The sequence below is a fragment of the Furipterus horrens genome, unplaced genomic scaffold (genome assembly GCF_987537825.1).
Source record: "Furipterus horrens unplaced genomic scaffold, mFurHor1.1.pri manual_scaffold_3, whole genome shotgun sequence".
Lineage (NCBI taxonomy): Eukaryota > Metazoa > Chordata > Mammalia > Chiroptera > Furipteridae > Furipterus > Furipterus horrens.
Genome location: NW_028327173.1, coordinates 81,156,878 through 81,173,832, shown reverse-complemented (window position 1 = coordinate 81,173,832; position 16,955 = coordinate 81,156,878). Strand labels below are relative to the sequence as shown.

General features: G+C 40.2%; 2 pseudogenes; both read right to left on the bottom strand.

Moving 5' to 3' along the window:
• Positions 1-3,619: 3,619 nt before the first annotated feature.
• Positions 3,620-4,711, bottom strand: LOC150015387 (arginase-2, mitochondrial pseudogene; annotated as a pseudogene).
• Positions 4,712-8,167: 3,456 nt separating this feature from the next.
• On the bottom strand, positions 8,168-8,955 carry LOC150015386 (sorting nexin-24 pseudogene; annotated as a pseudogene).
• Positions 8,956-16,955: the final 8,000 nt, after the last annotated feature.

Here is a 16,955-nt window from a genome sequence, read left to right as displayed (position 1 = left end):
CAGTCAGGACAGTTTGCCAGGAGTAGATGGTGGGGTCACTGGGGAGTTGAAGGCGGGGTCCAGGTGTCTAAATATCTAACTTTAGGACATGTCATAAAAGTGTTTGAGTATTAAACAGTCCTGAGCCCTATGATTTATTACACATTTCTTAAGGGAAAAAAAAACAACAACAAATGAACCAGTGAAGTGTTTGGTTATGAAGAGGGAAGTAAGCCTGGGATTTGCTTGAGATAAGGATTTGGAAAATGTGGGTTAAAGCAGTTTCTGCAGTCTTTTATTCTGATTCTCTTGATAAATAAAAGGTAAGCATCCATACAAATAAATGTAATGAAATGGAAATAATTTTTGCCTAGGCAATGAAAAGTATAGGATTTTTAGATTGTTAACTCCTGGAAAGCAAGTGCTGTTTTTCTGAAGCTGCACGACATCTAGTGGGAGTCTAATAAAACAGAACTTGGTTCCTTTTTGGTGGTGAGTCTATTGAATTTTGAGGTGCATAACAACAAAAAATGAAATCAGTTTACGCTGTTATTGCAGGGGCAGGGATGGGTGGAATAAGATCCAGCCTTACTACAACCTGTTATTTCTATCTGGTGTTTATGTTTCTAGTGGGCTCAGGTAACCAGGTTCTTGGTGATTATGAACAGTGAACTGAACCAAGCACACAGAGAGTTTATAGCAGAAAGAGAGAGAGCTGATTTATTAAGCAATAGTGCACTCCACAGACATGGGAGCTGGTCAAGTCTGAACAGAGATTGACCCCCCCAGTGGCTGGAAGGATTCTGTTCTTATAGGGCAGATATTTCCTGGCTAGTTTTGGCAGGCTTTTATTGTGCATGTATGAGCAGTTATATTACTTTTAAACTACTGCACACAGGGTCTCCCATGATTTTCCTTGATTGCCCAGGGTAAAGGGAGTCCCACAATGCTAATTTATTATAACGAAGCAAGGGTCATGTAGCATCTTCTGTGCAGGTGCAGTCAAAATTCACCATGATTCAGCACTTTTCCAGAAAGTGAGGTCAACTGGTCTTGGAATAGGGCCTCTGTCTTGTATTGATGTCCTTTGTCCTAGTCCTGGGTCACCACCGGAGTTTTCTCATTCCTGAGGAACTGGTCTTAGAACACAGTCTCTGTTTCTGTATCGATGTTCTTTATCTTAGTCCTGGGGTGCCTCTGGATTAAGTACAATAAGTACAAATTGTACTTTTGCAATTCTTTCTCTGCAATAGTCTCCAGAGATCTTCTGATCAAGCATGGACTCCCCATCATGAGTACTCATCAATGCAAAGAATGGAGTGTATGTTCTGCTTACCTCAGTTCTCAATTTCCTGGCCTTTGGATCAAATTATGCACCTTGAATGGGGATTCATATCATTTTCTCAACAAAAATACTAAAAGCTGAATTGCTAGATCACTGAAGCCTACACTGATGCCTAATAAGTATTTAAAAAGAATCATAAAGAAATAATCTCTTTTCCAGTACCTGCCTAACAGTAAAAACAGGCAAATTGTTTTTGTTTCTAGTTAACCCAGGGCAACAGGAACAACAGTTCTTTCTGATTCAAATTCCCTAGAGAGCATTCCTTTTGCAAGTTTACAGATGAATAAACCATAGTTGCTAATTAGGACCCATAGACCTTTTTAATCAGCTCACAAGGAACTGAAAAACACCCCTCTGTTAGTAGTTTCTCGTGAGGGCACTAACTATCTTGCAAGAACCTGTTTTCTCCTAATTTAGGGCTGTCTCCTGGGTTTAGCGATGTTTGCGGGAGCTGGGTAGGGTCTGTTCTGACACATTGCCATAGCTGACAGCTTCACACCAAGATCTTCACCAGCCTGAAGGATGAGAAATTAATTCATCAACATCTCCCATGCAGCTCTGCGCTGGTCCAGCAGTGTCAGGGATGCAGAATGCACTGGAAAACATCTTGGGAGCCTTAACCTTGGATTACTTGGAAAGCAAGCCCTTATGTCTTTCTCGCTGATAATGACATCTGTCTGTTGAGCTTCATCTTTCATAGCCAGGCCTATTTGTTTTGCTTGTAAAAAGATTCTCATAGCTACCTCTCTCTCCATTTCTGTCCCACACTCAGGGTTTATATTCTGCTAGTTTGTACTGGTAAATCCATTGCACCTGGTATATAGCTGCTGGTGATGCTTCCCCCGACCAATGCCAGCCCTTTGCCACTGGCCCAGGACCAAGCACACCAAGGACTAATACTTGGCTGTTGGAAGCTCCAGGACTATTAGATAATCTGCTCTGCCAAGGTCTTTACCACCTGTGGTGAGCTGAAAATATCCCCCCAAGATATCAGGCCTGTGATAGATAGCTTACTTAAAAGGTAGCCCTCTGAAATATTACCTTAAATGGCAAAGGATATGACTGAGGTAATAATCTTGAGATGGGGACATTATGTTGGATTATCTAGGTGGGCACTAAATATAATCACATGTATCCCTATAAAAGGGAAACAGAGGGAGATTTGGCAAGTGACATAGAAAGAAGGCAATGGGAAGACAGGAAGAGAGATTTGAAGATTTGGCCTTGACATTTGCAGTGATGTAGCTACAAGCCAAAGCATACTGGAGCTACCAGAAGCTGAAGAGGCAGGAATGGATCCTCCCCTAAAGCCTCTAGAGGAAGTATGACCCTGGTGCCACCTTGACGTGAGCCTTGTAGCTTCCAGAACTGTGAGATAGTACATTGCTATTGTTTTAAGCCACACAGTCTGTGGTATTGTTATAGCATCTTCAGGAAATGAAATATGTGCACCACCTTTTACCTGGATCACATCAGCCTTGCAACTGCCATCTTGGAGTCTAGTCCCACCTCTCTAATCCACCCTTCACACTTAGTTTTCCTTAACTGTTTTGCATGGTTTTTAAAACTTTCTATAATTGGTGTCCTCTCTCGCCACCAGAGCTTTAGTTTCCATTAGTAATAATAATAGTAATAACAGTGTTCACTCTATTGATTGTATTTTTGCGCTGAAGATTTTATAGGAAGTATTTTATGAAATCCTTACAAAGACACACTGAGGTAGCATTATTGTTCTTACTTGACAGATAAGGAAACCGAGGCCCAAATAAGTTAAACAGCTGCCCATGTGAGTGGCAGCACTGCAGGAATGTTCATGGTCTCAGCCACCTGCTTTGGTGTTCAGTATGTGTCCCCTTCGCAGGACACTGGCTTGGCTGCCTGAGAGCCTTGTCTCTCTTCTGCCTATCTAAAAAGTCAACATCTTTTCAGATTCAGTGTATGTACCAATAAAAATAAGCATAGCTAAAAAATATAGATTTAAAAAATTAGAATCATTCTCTGAATACTATTTTGTAATGTTTTGGCTCAAAAACTTAGCCTTTCCTTGAAGTTTTCAGGTTGTCCCATGTATGTTGGTTTCCTCTCTAAGTGGACATTATTTTTATTATCGTTATTATTAGTTTTTTTTATATTTAAAGCAGTATTATTGGTCATCAAAGTGGAGAAGAAAAGGAAATGTTATAACTGTGAGAATGTGCAAATGTTCTCATTAAGGCAGTGAAATTTCTTTTCCCCTCAAATACCTTTCAACTGGAATGCCCATTGTGACATATATGTGTCAGCACAAAATATTTCCTAAATTCTCACATGTTCTTCATTTTCTGATTTATCTGGTGCACTGGGAATAGAAAACTGGCCATAGACATCATGCCCCTCCCTCCCTTGTCTGACCAAAACATGAAGCCATCACAGCCTCTGCCATGCCAGCTGTAGCCTGCGCTCATCCACTGAAACAGCCAACCGAGGATTGACGTCAAGAGATCTAGTGCTGATAGTAACCCTGTCTTATGTATTTCCTCGGTAATACACATGCCTTCTCTATAGGTCAGTTTCCCTACAGACAGGGGCTTCTGTACCTGGAGCCAGAGTAGGGTCAAATGCATCAATATCAAAACTCAGATGGATTGGCCTCTGCCTTTTGTCAATTGATAGGTCGAATGATTGTTTATGATCTTCTGGATATCAGGTCTATCTATGTCTCCTGTGGAAAAACACTAGATATAATTCTTTAAAATAAAATGGTCAGGAGAGTCCACATCTCTTAGACTAATACACATGATACTTGGGAAAGTGTTACAAGCTTTGATTCAGGAAAATCCTGTGAATGGTGGTATCTTGTCCTATAGTTTTCTGAGGAGAAATAAAACTGATTGTCCATGGAGGTTTCTAAATGAAGTGGTGAGGGGTGTATTGATGCCAGCATGGGCATCAACCTAGATCACGCAAAGGTCTAGGCAGTGGCGGGCATGGCCCCTAATGGTACCAACTGCCAGGCTGTGGCCTCCTCCCACTGTGACACAGCTGTAGCCACTTGACACTGCTCTCCTAACTACCTCGGCCAGTTCATGGCTGGCAAGGTCCACTGCATGGGGATTCACTATTAGGTTGTTGTAGAGCTCATCTTTGGGGACTGGAGTGCAGCTCAAATATCCAAAGTCCTTTAGGCAGCGGTCCAAATTGGAGAGTCTTTTTTATCAAGCCAGCTTCTCTTACAGCAGCAGGATCATATTCAACTCTTTGTTTTTTCTGTCCCTGTGAGAATGGAGCTCTGATCAGAGCCACAGAGTGGCTGGACTTTTTCAGAATAAAAGGCACTTATGTCCATAAGAGGTGGGAGAAGCTTCTTCCTCTATGGATTTTATACCTAGGAGACAGGTTATGTTTCATACAATTTTTACATACCACAGAGAATATGATTGGGCACATGGAACTCACACAATATAAACACCTTAATTTACCAGAAAAGATTAGTCAATCAACAAGTATTTATCAAGTTAGAGTGGCTTCTCTGACCTCTTATTTAACAATGAACTGAATTTGAGAGTTGGACAAACCTAACAGAACACTTCACTTTAGTTTGGGATAAGCCTCTGAACTTAGAGAAAAGATATTGCTACTTGTGGCTCAACATGGGGTGATCCTCTGAACCTCACTTTTCCAACTGTATAGATGAAAAAAATGTGTGCTTGCTTACCTTATTAATTCTTTCACTCTCTTAGGCTTGTGTGAGAATCAATTAGATAATGTTCAAATGACATATCACATGCAATCACACCCTACAAAACAATCTGTGTTATCATTTCTCTTTCTGACTTTGCTACACTGTGTGAAATGTGCTCTAATATGCTTAAAATTTGTCCCCAGACATTGATGGCTTCCACTTCTCGGTAACATTATCTAAGATTATAAACTTCAGATTATTAGTATTTGCATGACTTTTTAATAATCATTAAAAATAATATGTAATGTCTCCTAGAAATTTAACCATACGTGCAATTTTTTAAAGTATATTTTATTGATTATGTTGTTACAGTAGTTCCAATTTTTTCCCCCTTTGCTTCCCTCTGCCCAGTACCCCCTTCCCTCCAGCAATCCCACTCCCCCTTAGTTCATGCCCATGGGTTGTGCATGTAAGTTCTTTGGCTTCACACTTTCCTATATTATTCTTAACATCCCGCTGTCTATTTTGTACCAACTGATTATGTTTCGTAGTCCCTGCACCATTTTCTCATTTCTCCCCCTCCCCGCTCCCAGCTGATAACCCTCCAAATGATCCCCATACCTATGATTCTGTTCCTATTCTGGTTTGCTTAGTTGGATTTTGTTTTTATTTTTTAGATTCAGTTGTTTATAGTTGTGAGTCTGTTGTCATTTTGGTGTTCATAGTTTTGATCTTCTTTTTCTTAAGTAAGTCCCTTTGAGATTTCATATAACAATGGCTTGGTGATGATGAATTCCTTTAGCTTCACCTTGTCTGGGAAGCACTTCATCTGCCCTTCCATTCCAAATTACAGCTTTGCTGGATAGAGTAATCTTGGTTGCAGGTTGCCTTTCATCACATTGAATACTGCTTGTCAGTTCCTCCCTCCCTGCAAAGTGTCCTCTGAGAAATCAGCTGATAGTCCTATAGGCACCCCTGTGTAGGTAACTCTCTGCCTCTCTCTTGCTGTCCCCATGACTCTGTCTTTATCTGTCACCTTTGACATTTCAGTCATGATGCGTCCTGGCATGGTCCCCTCTGGGTCTAGCTTGCCCGGGACCCTCCATGTTTCCCGGACCTGTATGTCCATCTCCTTCACAAAATTTGGGAAGTTTTCCTCATTTTTTTCAATTCTTGCTTCTTCATTCTGCTCTGGTTGACTGTTTTTGTTTTTTCCCTTATGTTTCAAATCATTGATTTGAACCCTGGTTTCTTCCCCTTCGCCATTGATTTTGTGTGGATTTTCCTTCGTTTCACTTAGTATAGCCTTCACTTCTTCCCTTATGTGTTTGCCATACTCAAGCGTATCTGTCAAGCCTGTTAGTATCTTTATCACCAGTGTTTTGAATTCTGCTTCTGTTAGGTTGTCTCTCTCCTCATCTGTGAGGATGGCTATCTCCTCATCACTTAGTTCTCCCACTGTAACCTTGATCCATTTCCCCTTTTGGACCATACTTCTCTGTCTCCTCATTCTGACAGGCTTCTGTGTTTGTTTGCCTCCATGTCCCAGGTAGAGCTGTCGCTCCTGTTATGTTGTAAGGGGTGGAGCCTTAGGGTTGCATCAGTACAGGGTGACCTGTTTCATCACCTTGTGGTGCTGTATGTGGGCAATGGGTCTGAGAGGGAACAATGCCACCTGCCCAGCACTCGCCCCTTTTCCAGGCATCTCTCCCACTTCCGCATTGGACTGACACCCCTCTAGCTGCTGCCCTGGCTGTTGTTCCCAGAGTTGGTGGGTCTGCGGTCATTCTAAGACTGAGGGGGCCCTTTAAATAAGTGGACACTGCTGAGACCGGCAGTTTCTGTCTCCACCCCAACCCCCACTGGTCTGCACAGTCAGAAGCAATGAGGCTTGATTTTCCCCAGTGCTGGGACCGTGAGCTGCGAGGTCCAGTGAGGAGTTGGGAATGCTCCTCAGGTGTCCCCTCCTGACTTTTTATTTATTTTTATTTTTTATTTTTATTTCTTGTTTTGCTTTTATTTAACTCAAAATAGCTAATAACAAAAACATTAAAAATTATTTCTAACCCTTGACTATTCAGTTATTTTTTGGTTGATTACACTTGATTTTTTAGTTTTTGCTTGTTTCCAATATGTACTGACATGTCTATAATAAACATATCTCTAAAAGTTTGCAGCAGACTTTAAACTTGTCTATTTATATCCTAATCAAATAACATGATTTAATAATTAGTTTTGAATCTAAATATGCTTCTTCTACACAGAAGCTCATTAAAATGAATCATCATAAATAGCCTAACAATTAATTAGTTTTCAATGAAATGTCTAAATACAGCACATACATACAGGTTGCATATATGCTTATATTCTTTGCTACTCAAAAATGAATGTCTGGAAGATGTACAGTGGAGTCATATCACAAACACATTTAGTTTACATTAGTTCAAAACATGACATCAGTGAAAAAAAATGGTAAGGAAAATAATAGTAAATCCCATGACAATACCACCTACTCAATGAATAGACACCCTTGAGGAAACCAAGTTGAGTGTTGTCACTGTGGTGTCCCCTCAGTCACAGGCAGTTCATATTCTGTCTCTTAGAGAGCAAGCATCTTGCAGGGGTTAAGAGTGATTTTAGTGTTTAAAGCCATATGTTTCCCATACAAGATAGCCCTTAAACAAACCCCAACAACTTCAATTGGACTTCAACGAAAGAAAGAGTCATTTCTTCCAAAATGGGAGGAAAATATAGTCGTGGTAGCTGGACAGATTTCCAATATGGTGACTTTCTAAAGGGCTTTCAAGAATTATTCTGACACCCCATTACATCTACCATACTGGCATTAGACGCTAAGCCCCAGGTATGATGCAACTCCACTGTAATGTAAATTTAAAATGCCATGGTTTAAAAAGTGCCCTACTATTGTCAGCATCATTTAATTTCCAGTTTAGTTCCTCCCTCACAGTTAGCAGTATGTTTCTGTGATGCTCTCCTGGAGCCAGCACTTCAGAATGCATCTATCGCTGGCCGAGAAAAATCTCCTAACGGAAAGATTAGTGTCACAAAATCTGAACACAAAAGCTACCAGAATTGATCAGTCTCAGTACAATTCAGGATGAGATTTTCAATTAGCAAATGGTGCTGGAGAGTCACTTTGTTTTTTCTCACTGGGTGCTTCCCGGGCATCTTCTACAGCCTCCTTTTCTTGGGTTTCTAAATTGGCAGCTACATTCTACTTCTTAAACCTTTGGCCTTAACCTCAGCGCACCCTGGTTCAGTTTCTATTTTTAAAAGCACCATTCTAATGGAAATGTCCCTGCCCTGAATTAAGCTGGGACTGGATTTTACCACTCGCTAGAGCCGTTATGTCATAGAGTTTAGGTTAATTTGGTAGATATCGATTTCCTTGACTACAACTTTCAAAGTGGCCTCAGTTTCTTCTGGCCATGCAGGCTTTCTACCAGGGCTGTAGGTGAGGGTAGAATATCCCATGGAGAACTCCTTCAATAACCACATTTGGAAAATCGCTGGCTGCAGGCAAGATGTATGGGTCCCTGAGGAACAGCAGCACTGGCTGGTGGGACAGTTTGCTTGACTCTTCAGACTCTGTCTCATCAAAAGATCCACGACTCTCTGCCTTTGGTAGAGACGGCAAGTGCCGTATGTTTAGGAAATCAAGAAACAGTTTGGGAAGTTCTTCATTTTCTAAAATGACAGCCTTGTTGTCGTTGTTCCATCACCTTTGGGACCCAGTTCCTCACATGTTTAGAGGAATTTCTGGAGTTTTAATACATTTCTTAAGCTTTTTGTGCAAGGCATGAAATTCGCTGCACCTTTTCTCAACAAAATGTTTTCTCCCATTCATTAGCACTTCTATCTTAAACACCGTGTATCCCCGCTCCAGGTCACTCTCCTCGTAGTGAAATGACGGGATGCAGACCTCCATGGCTGTACCAATTGGCTGGTGGAGGCCCTCTCCTGACGTTTTAAAATGTGTGACTGAGCTTTCTGCTGGCCTGCTGCTGCTGCCACTGCTGCTGCCACCACACCGAGTCTTCTCCACCCTGGATCCACCCCTCCTACCTGTCTGGATGACTATTTCTTCTTTATATCTTTGTTTGCTGGACTTCCATGCAGTTTGATTTTCTGGAACTTCTTGTTTCTAGTTTTGAGGTAGTTGTATTCCTTCTTAGCTGTGGAGGGCGATGCAATGGGTCTGTCTATGACTCCATCTTGGCTCAAAGTCAGGGAGGGATCTCCATATGTGCAATTTTTTAAACTTAGTGTTTATTGTTGGTCCTTAGCCCCCCTTAAGCCATGACTTTCTTACTCAAATTTTTGAATTCTTTACTTTGTGACTCTTTCAAGTTGCTGTTTTAGGAAATACAGGGCATGGTAAATCTTCAAGTTCTTTAATGTCTAAAATTTAAATGTTTTTTATATTGGGGTTGACAGATAAAATACACTCAGTTAAATTTAAATTTCAGAGAAACAATGTATATGTTATAGTATAAGTATGTAATATTTGGACATATTTATATTAAAACATATTCATTGTTTATCTGAAATTCAAATTTAACTGAGTGTCTGGTCTCTTTTTATTTGCTAAACCTGGCCAATCTATTTTATACACAACTGCTTGACTGAGTATAGAATTCTTGAGTTATAAGCTTTTCCTCTCAGAACTCTGAGAATGATGTCCTATTATTTTCCAACCACCACTGTAGAGTCTATTTTTGGTCCTCTTCAGGCAATCTTTCCTTTTTCCCCCAATTCTGAATGATTACAGGGAATTTTGTTTATTTCCATAACAAAGTATTTTTAAATATGTACAAGAATTTCAAGGCTTTAAGTTAAGGCTCTCATAAGGTTTCAAGTCTCCTGACATTATGTCTCATATTTGGTAGCTACTCTTTCTGACTTATCTTAAATTTTCTTGCCTCTACATTTTCTGTATGAATTTGAACTTTTTGATGGTGTCAATTATGTATTTGGAGCCTTAAATCTGTAATCCACAGAATAGTGACAGCTAGTTGAAAAAATGTTGGCTGAAAGATCAAATGAATGAATAGGGGCTGAACATTAGGGCAGACCACATATTTCTAAAAGTCTCATGCATGTTGTAGCTAAGTCAATACACAGTTGTTATTGAAAAACATGAAAAGAGAGGTACACCCTGAAGACAGTTCTTTGGCATAAGGAACACTCTCAGAAATGAAGGCATGAACATGGGCTTCAAGGGCGATTAAAATAGGTCTCGATACTTGGTAGGGAGAATATGGTGCAGAAAAATAATTAAGAGTTGTAGGCTAATAGGCTTTTATTTATTCAGCAGCAGAGTGATACTCTTATTTCATTTTGTCACCCTTGCTGAGAAGCCCAGGAACATGAGAAAATACTATTTCCCACTTCGCAGAGAATGACAAGTTGCCTTCCCACCCACCAGCCAGCCAGTCAGAAAAACAACATTCCAGCATTTAACAGAGCCAAGAGGCCAGTGGGAGTGCTGGGATTAGGTCCAAGAGAGAGAGGTATTAGGGTGACTGGTTTCTGAGGCCATCAGCATGGTGGGGAGGGAATGAAATGTCTTTTGATGTAAGGCTGCAACTCTGTGTCAGAGACCAAATTTCTAGCCTCAAACCTTCTCCACAACCAAATCATAGTTAGACTTAGCCATGTAGCTCAGCTCTGAGGTCCTGATCCTCTGAAGAGTGAAGAGCTCAGCTTCCATTACTTTATTACCGATCTCTCCCTGCTCTTCTACAATTGCAGCAAATAATTCACAGGTCAAGCAGTTCTGTACGTACTGTGAATAAGCTTTTTCTTTACTGCTTATACTTATACACAAACCCATTTTCTTTAGGGCAACAAGAATTCGCATTATTTAAATGATCACATATTAACTGTTAACCTCAGTCAGATTTCAGACAATTCTAATTTGGTTCCCAAAGGCCTTACATTCCTTCATCTGCTTATTATTTTTTCAGTCATGTGAATCTCCCATGGCATCTGATTTTCCATGAGAGTCCAGTCTCTAAGGATTACGCAGTCACAATAACAACAGTCATGCTCCTAGTTTTTTAGAATTCTACCCTGGAGTTATTTTCTTAACCTGAACTTGAGCTCAGCACAATTGCCAGTTTGAAAATCTGCGTGTGGGAATGCCGCCCTAGGGGTTTTCAATGACATGTGTGTGTATGAAGGCCTGTATATAAGCATATAATATAATGTTGAAAACTGTGAGCTGTAAATTATGGAAATAAGCTACACAAGTGGAGAAACTGAATCAGACCCAGTAAGGCATCTCTTCTCCTGCCTCTAGCGATTTGCCTTGATCAGAACCAAAGTCTTGGCATTTTAAATCATTTATTGAAACTCCCTGCCTGTTTTCCTGAATTGAGAGAGTTGATCCTTACGAGACCCTGGAGAGGACAACAAAGAAGGCACTGGTGTCTGCCAGCCTGAGATGTTTGGCAACATTTAGAACTTACTTACAGTGTTGTAGTGCAAAGAGGCTATTTCTCACTCATAGAACTAAGTCTTGCTTGTGTGGAACATCAGTTTAAAGTGAGATATTTTACCACACAATTCCAGGTCATGGAAGAACCCTAGGGGCATGGCTTAGCTGTTAATGACACCATGAATATGCCTGAAGGGAGGTCAGCAGATGGCTCTGACATTAAGAAGAGATGAAAATCATCTTTAATAGATTTGACTGTTGTTACTGTAAGCAGGCACCTCAAAGTGACATACATACACAGAATAAAATATGTATATATATGTTTTATAATTTTCTTACCTTATTTAGTACAATAAATAATTTGCTACCTGATTAAAAGTGAAAGAGAATATGTGCATTACTGTATGGCCCCAGACCGCTTCAATTATGATTATTCCATTTTTTTCTATTCTGTTCTCCATAATTAATAGTTTAATACAAAATACTTGAACAGAAAACTGCTAAATTTTGGGAACATGTCATTTGGTTTTTTTTTTTTCTAGCAATTATTGTATATGGCACTGAAGAATCTTTTCAAAGCTGAAAATGTGGATGGTTCTACTGAAGTTAATTCTTAAAACCAGGACTTGAACAGAGAACAGATTGGACAGACTAAGAGAAAGGACGTGGGCCTGGTGTTGTCCAGAAAAGGTAATCAAGTATCAAAAACTCACAATGTACCATACTGATGGGAAGAAGAAGGCTGGCTAAAGGGACATGCCGTGCAATATATGATGTCATACTAGGCAGGAGGGTTCATGTGCAAAGCTAGTTCTGGATGTGCAAGTCTGGTTTGAAGTACTGAAACATGATTGGGCACAAGGGGGAAACCAAACTGCCTGGGGTTTGGTGATGTAGTAGAGGACACCCAATGTCATAAGGAGAAGATCTGGTGGTGGAAGTCAAGTCTGCAAGGAACCTAAAGATATCTGAGTAAGAATCCAGGCATGCAAGGTACATGTTAGAAACCCAGATAATAAATGACTGGGTAGCAGAGAGTCAGAGTCAGACCAAAATGCTTGAGTTCCAGGAAGAGTGCCCAGACTTGGCATGTCCAGGCAGGGGAACAGAACCCTATTACACAGAAACTGAGAACAATTGGCAAGTGATAATAGTATTAGTAATAACAATTTTAATACACATGAATAACTATATCTAACATGTATTGAGCAGTTACCATGTAATGGGCTAAGTGCTTGACTCTTCCATGTTTTCTATTCTTACTTAACAGAAGCCAAAATGGAGGCCTAGAGAGATGAAGTATATGTTCAAGGAGACACAGTGGTAAGTGGCAGAGCTGGGATTTGAACGCAGATTTGTCTCACTCCCAAATTCATGAGCATTTCCATCTTTGGGATGATTCCTGATCAGTGCTCCCTTCCTGAGGTTCTGGAGAGGCATGAACAGGGAGCGAATATGGATAGGCCTCAAAAGCAGACCAGTGCTGATCCCAAAATCAGCATAGATAAATATCCAGTATGATTATGTAAAAAAAACTTTAACCTTAAAACTGCCTGAAGAGTAATCACCCCCCTCCATGCTCAACATTGGTGAAGATCTTTATAAAATCTATTTCTATTCTGAGGATACATATAAAGCAATTAAAATATGAAGTGATATTGCTGGGGACCACATGATGGGATGGGGACTCCCTCTTCTTTTTAATTATATTTTATTAATTAGACTATTATAGTTGTCCCAATTTTTCCCCCTTTGCCCCCTCCACCCACCATCCCCCACACCCTCAGGCAATCCCCACATAATTGTTCATGTCCATGGGCCATGCATATAAGTTCTTTGGCTACTCCATTTCCTTTACTGTACTTTACATCCCCATGTCTATTCTGTAACTACCTATTTGTATTTCTTAATCCTTTCACCTTTTCACCCATTCTTCCACACCCCCTTCCCATATGGCAACCATCAAAATGCTCTCTCTATCCATGATTCTGTTTGTGTTCTTCTTGTTTGCCTAGTTTGTTTTTTAGGTTCAATTGTTGATAGATGTGTATTTGTTGCTATTTTATTCATAGTTTTGATCTTTTTTTCTTAAGTAAGTCCCTTTAACATTTCATATAATAATGGTTTGGTGATGATGAATCCCTTTAGTTTTTTCTTGTCTGGGAAGCTCTGTATCTGCCATTCAGTTCTAAATGATGTCTTTGCTGGGTAGAGTAATCTCGGCTATAGGTCCCTGCTCTTCATGACTTTGAATATTTTTTGCCAATCCCTTCTAGCCTGCAAAGTTTCTTTTGAGAAATCAGATGACTGTCTTAGGGAAATTCCTCTGTAGGTAACTAAGTTCTTTTCTCTTGCTTCTTTTAAGATTCTCTCTTTATCTTTAACCTTTAGCATTTTAATTATTATGTGTCTTGGAATGCACCTCCTTGCATACATCTTATTTGAGATTCTCTGTGCTTCCTGGACTTGCATGTCTATTTCCTTTACCAAATTAGGAAAGTTTTCTTTCATTATTTTTTCAAACAGATTTCCATTTTCTTGCTTTTTCTCTTCTCCTTATGGCACCCCTAAGATGTGAATGTTGCATTGCTTGAAGTTGTCCTAGAGGCTTCTTACACTATACTCATTTTTTTGGATTCTTTTTACTTCTCGTTGCTCTGATGAGTTGTTTTCTGCTTCCTTATGTTTCAAATCATTGATTTGATTATAGGCTTCATCCACTCTACAGTCGTTTCCCTGTAAGTTGTTTTTTATTTTACTTAGTGTATCCTTCATTTCTGACTAGATCTGTTTTATGTTGTTGAGGTCCTCACTAATTTCTTTGAGTATCCTTATAATGAGTGTTTTGAACTCTGCATCTGATAGATTGCTCATCTCCATTTTTTTTAGTTCTTTTTTTGTTTTGATCTGTTTTTTTTTTTTTTTTTTTTTTCCATTTGGACCATGTTTCTTTATCTGCTCACTTTGGCAGACTCCCTGTGTTTGTTTCTATGTATTAGGTAGAGCTGCTATGACTTCCTGTCTTGGTAGTGTGGCCTGATGTAGTAGGTCTTATAGGGTCCAGTGGCACAGACTCCCCTATTACCCATGGTCACTACTTGAGGTGTGTCTTTTGTGTGGGCTGAGTGCACCTTCCTCGTATAGTTGAGCCTTGATTATTGTTGGCAGGTCAATGGGAGGGATTTACCCATGCCAGTGAGCTGCAAGAATTGACTGTGACTCCTGACCACCAACCTCTGCCCTCTGTGGAGGATAAGCTGTACAGGGGCAGGGTGGTAGTGCTCCCATGTGGTCTATAACTGTCCACAATGACTTCTACCTGCCTTTCTGTCTGGGAGAAAGCTGTCCCTGAGCTTTCACCTTGATGCCAGACACTTTATTTCCTCTCTGTATGCCACTGGTGCCTTTCTAGCTGCTACCCCATTACAGGAGCTCAGAGGAAGTGAGTCAGAGTAAGTTCGTGTGTTGGTTCTTTAAGAGGAACTGGTTGGGACTCAAGAAGTTTCTTCTACTGACTAAATCCCTGATGATTTTTGCAGCCAGAAGCTATGGGATCTTTTCTTCCTGACATTGGAACCCTGGGCTGGGACTCCTCACTTCTGAGATATCACCCCTGAATTTTTATCCACCACACATGGATGTGGGACCAGCCTGTTCCACTTCTCCACCCCTCCTCCTAGTCTGGTGGATGTGGTTTCTTTAATTGCATAGTTATCAGACTTCCATTCAACTGGATTTCTGACTGTTCTGAGTGATGGTGGTTTTATATTTTAGTTGTAATTTTGATATGGTTGTGCGAAGAGGCGACCATGTCTGTCTACACTGCCATTTTCACCAGAAGCAATCACCCACCCCACTCCTATTTGTTTTGGGTTAAATTGTGTCCTCCCAAAATATATGTTGAGGTCCTAACACCTAGTAACCTATGAATGTAATCTTATTTGGAAATAGGGTCTTTGCAAATGATCAGGTAAAGAGGAGGTTCTATTGAATTAGGGCAGGCCCTAAATCCAAAGACTGTTGTTCTCATAAGGAAAGAGAGATATGGAGACATACAGACATGCAGGGAAGAAGGCCATGTGAAGATGGAGACTGAGATTGGAGTGATGCTGCTATATACCAAGGAACACCATAGATTGCTGGCAACCTCCAGCAGCTAGTAGAAGCAAGAAATATTCTTTCCTTTAAGCCTTCTGAGGAAACAAGGTGCTGCTGAAATCTTATTTAGAACTCTGGCTTCCAGAACTGCAAGAAAATAATTTTCAGTTTCCAGTAATTTGTTACTGAGCAGATGTGAATTGATAAAATCTTTGTGAAAGCAATTCAACAGATATACTGAAACCTTAAAAATTTATCTTCTCAGGATTCCTATGTTTAATAAAGTATTTATTAAATGTTTATAAAATGTTTTTTATTTTTATTGTTTATAAAATGTTTATAGATTGAGATATAGAAAAAACTTATTCACAATTAATTGTTGCATTATGTTTAATATTTTTTCAAAAGAAAACAATCTAATAGCTAATAAAAAGAAATAAATAAGTAGGCTATGATATACCCATAGGATAAAATGTTATAAAACCATTAATACATTTAAAAAACTCTTTTTAGTAACATGGAAAATGTATGTTATAATGTTAAATGAAAAAGTTAAGAAGTAGAATATTGTATTCAGACTTCTGGCCAAGATGGAGGCATAGGCCGACACGCTCTGTCTCCCTCCACAACTAAGGACTACAAATATTGCAAAACCAAAAATAACCAGAAGTTCCAGAAAATAAAGCTACATGAAAGTCCAACGTCTAAAGTTATAAACAAGTGGTGCTCATCCGAACAGATAGGATGGGTGGACCCGTGGCTGAAAGATCAAGATGTGCTGGAGGCGGCAGCTGAAGCAGCGAATAGTGGGATCCAGTATGCAGACATCTGTATTTGGGGGTAGCAGAGAAGCACCTGGGAGCCTGCCGTGGCTGCAAACCAGACCTTTCAGCTTGCTATTCCAACGCTAGGTAAGGCTGACCCCCATCGTCTCAGACTGTGAGGTCCGGAGGGCGTGGGGACGGAGGAGTAGGCTCCAGGTCTCTCAGCAGAGAGTAACAGTGGGAATCCATCTTGGACCCCCGCCCCCATGCAAAGTACCACAATGTGGTGAGAAAGGTCACCAGGTTGTGACAAGTACACGAGGCTCCGCCCAATATAGCATAGGAGGTCTGACAGCGCCCCGCCCAAGAAGGAAAGATAAACAAAATGGTCAGAATAGCAGAATTAATGATTGGAATACCAATTACACAGCTAACAAAAAAACAAGTAAAGGATTTGACCAATGAACAAATAAAGAATCTTTCTGAGGTTAAATTCAGAGCTACAGTCATAAGGCAGCTTACAGACCTAACAGCAGGACTTAATCAAGGCAGGGAAGGAATGAAGGCTAGTCCTGCTGAAATGAACAAAAATACATACAAGACAAATGGTGAGGAAGGGAAAGCCAGGGATCAAATCAACAAACC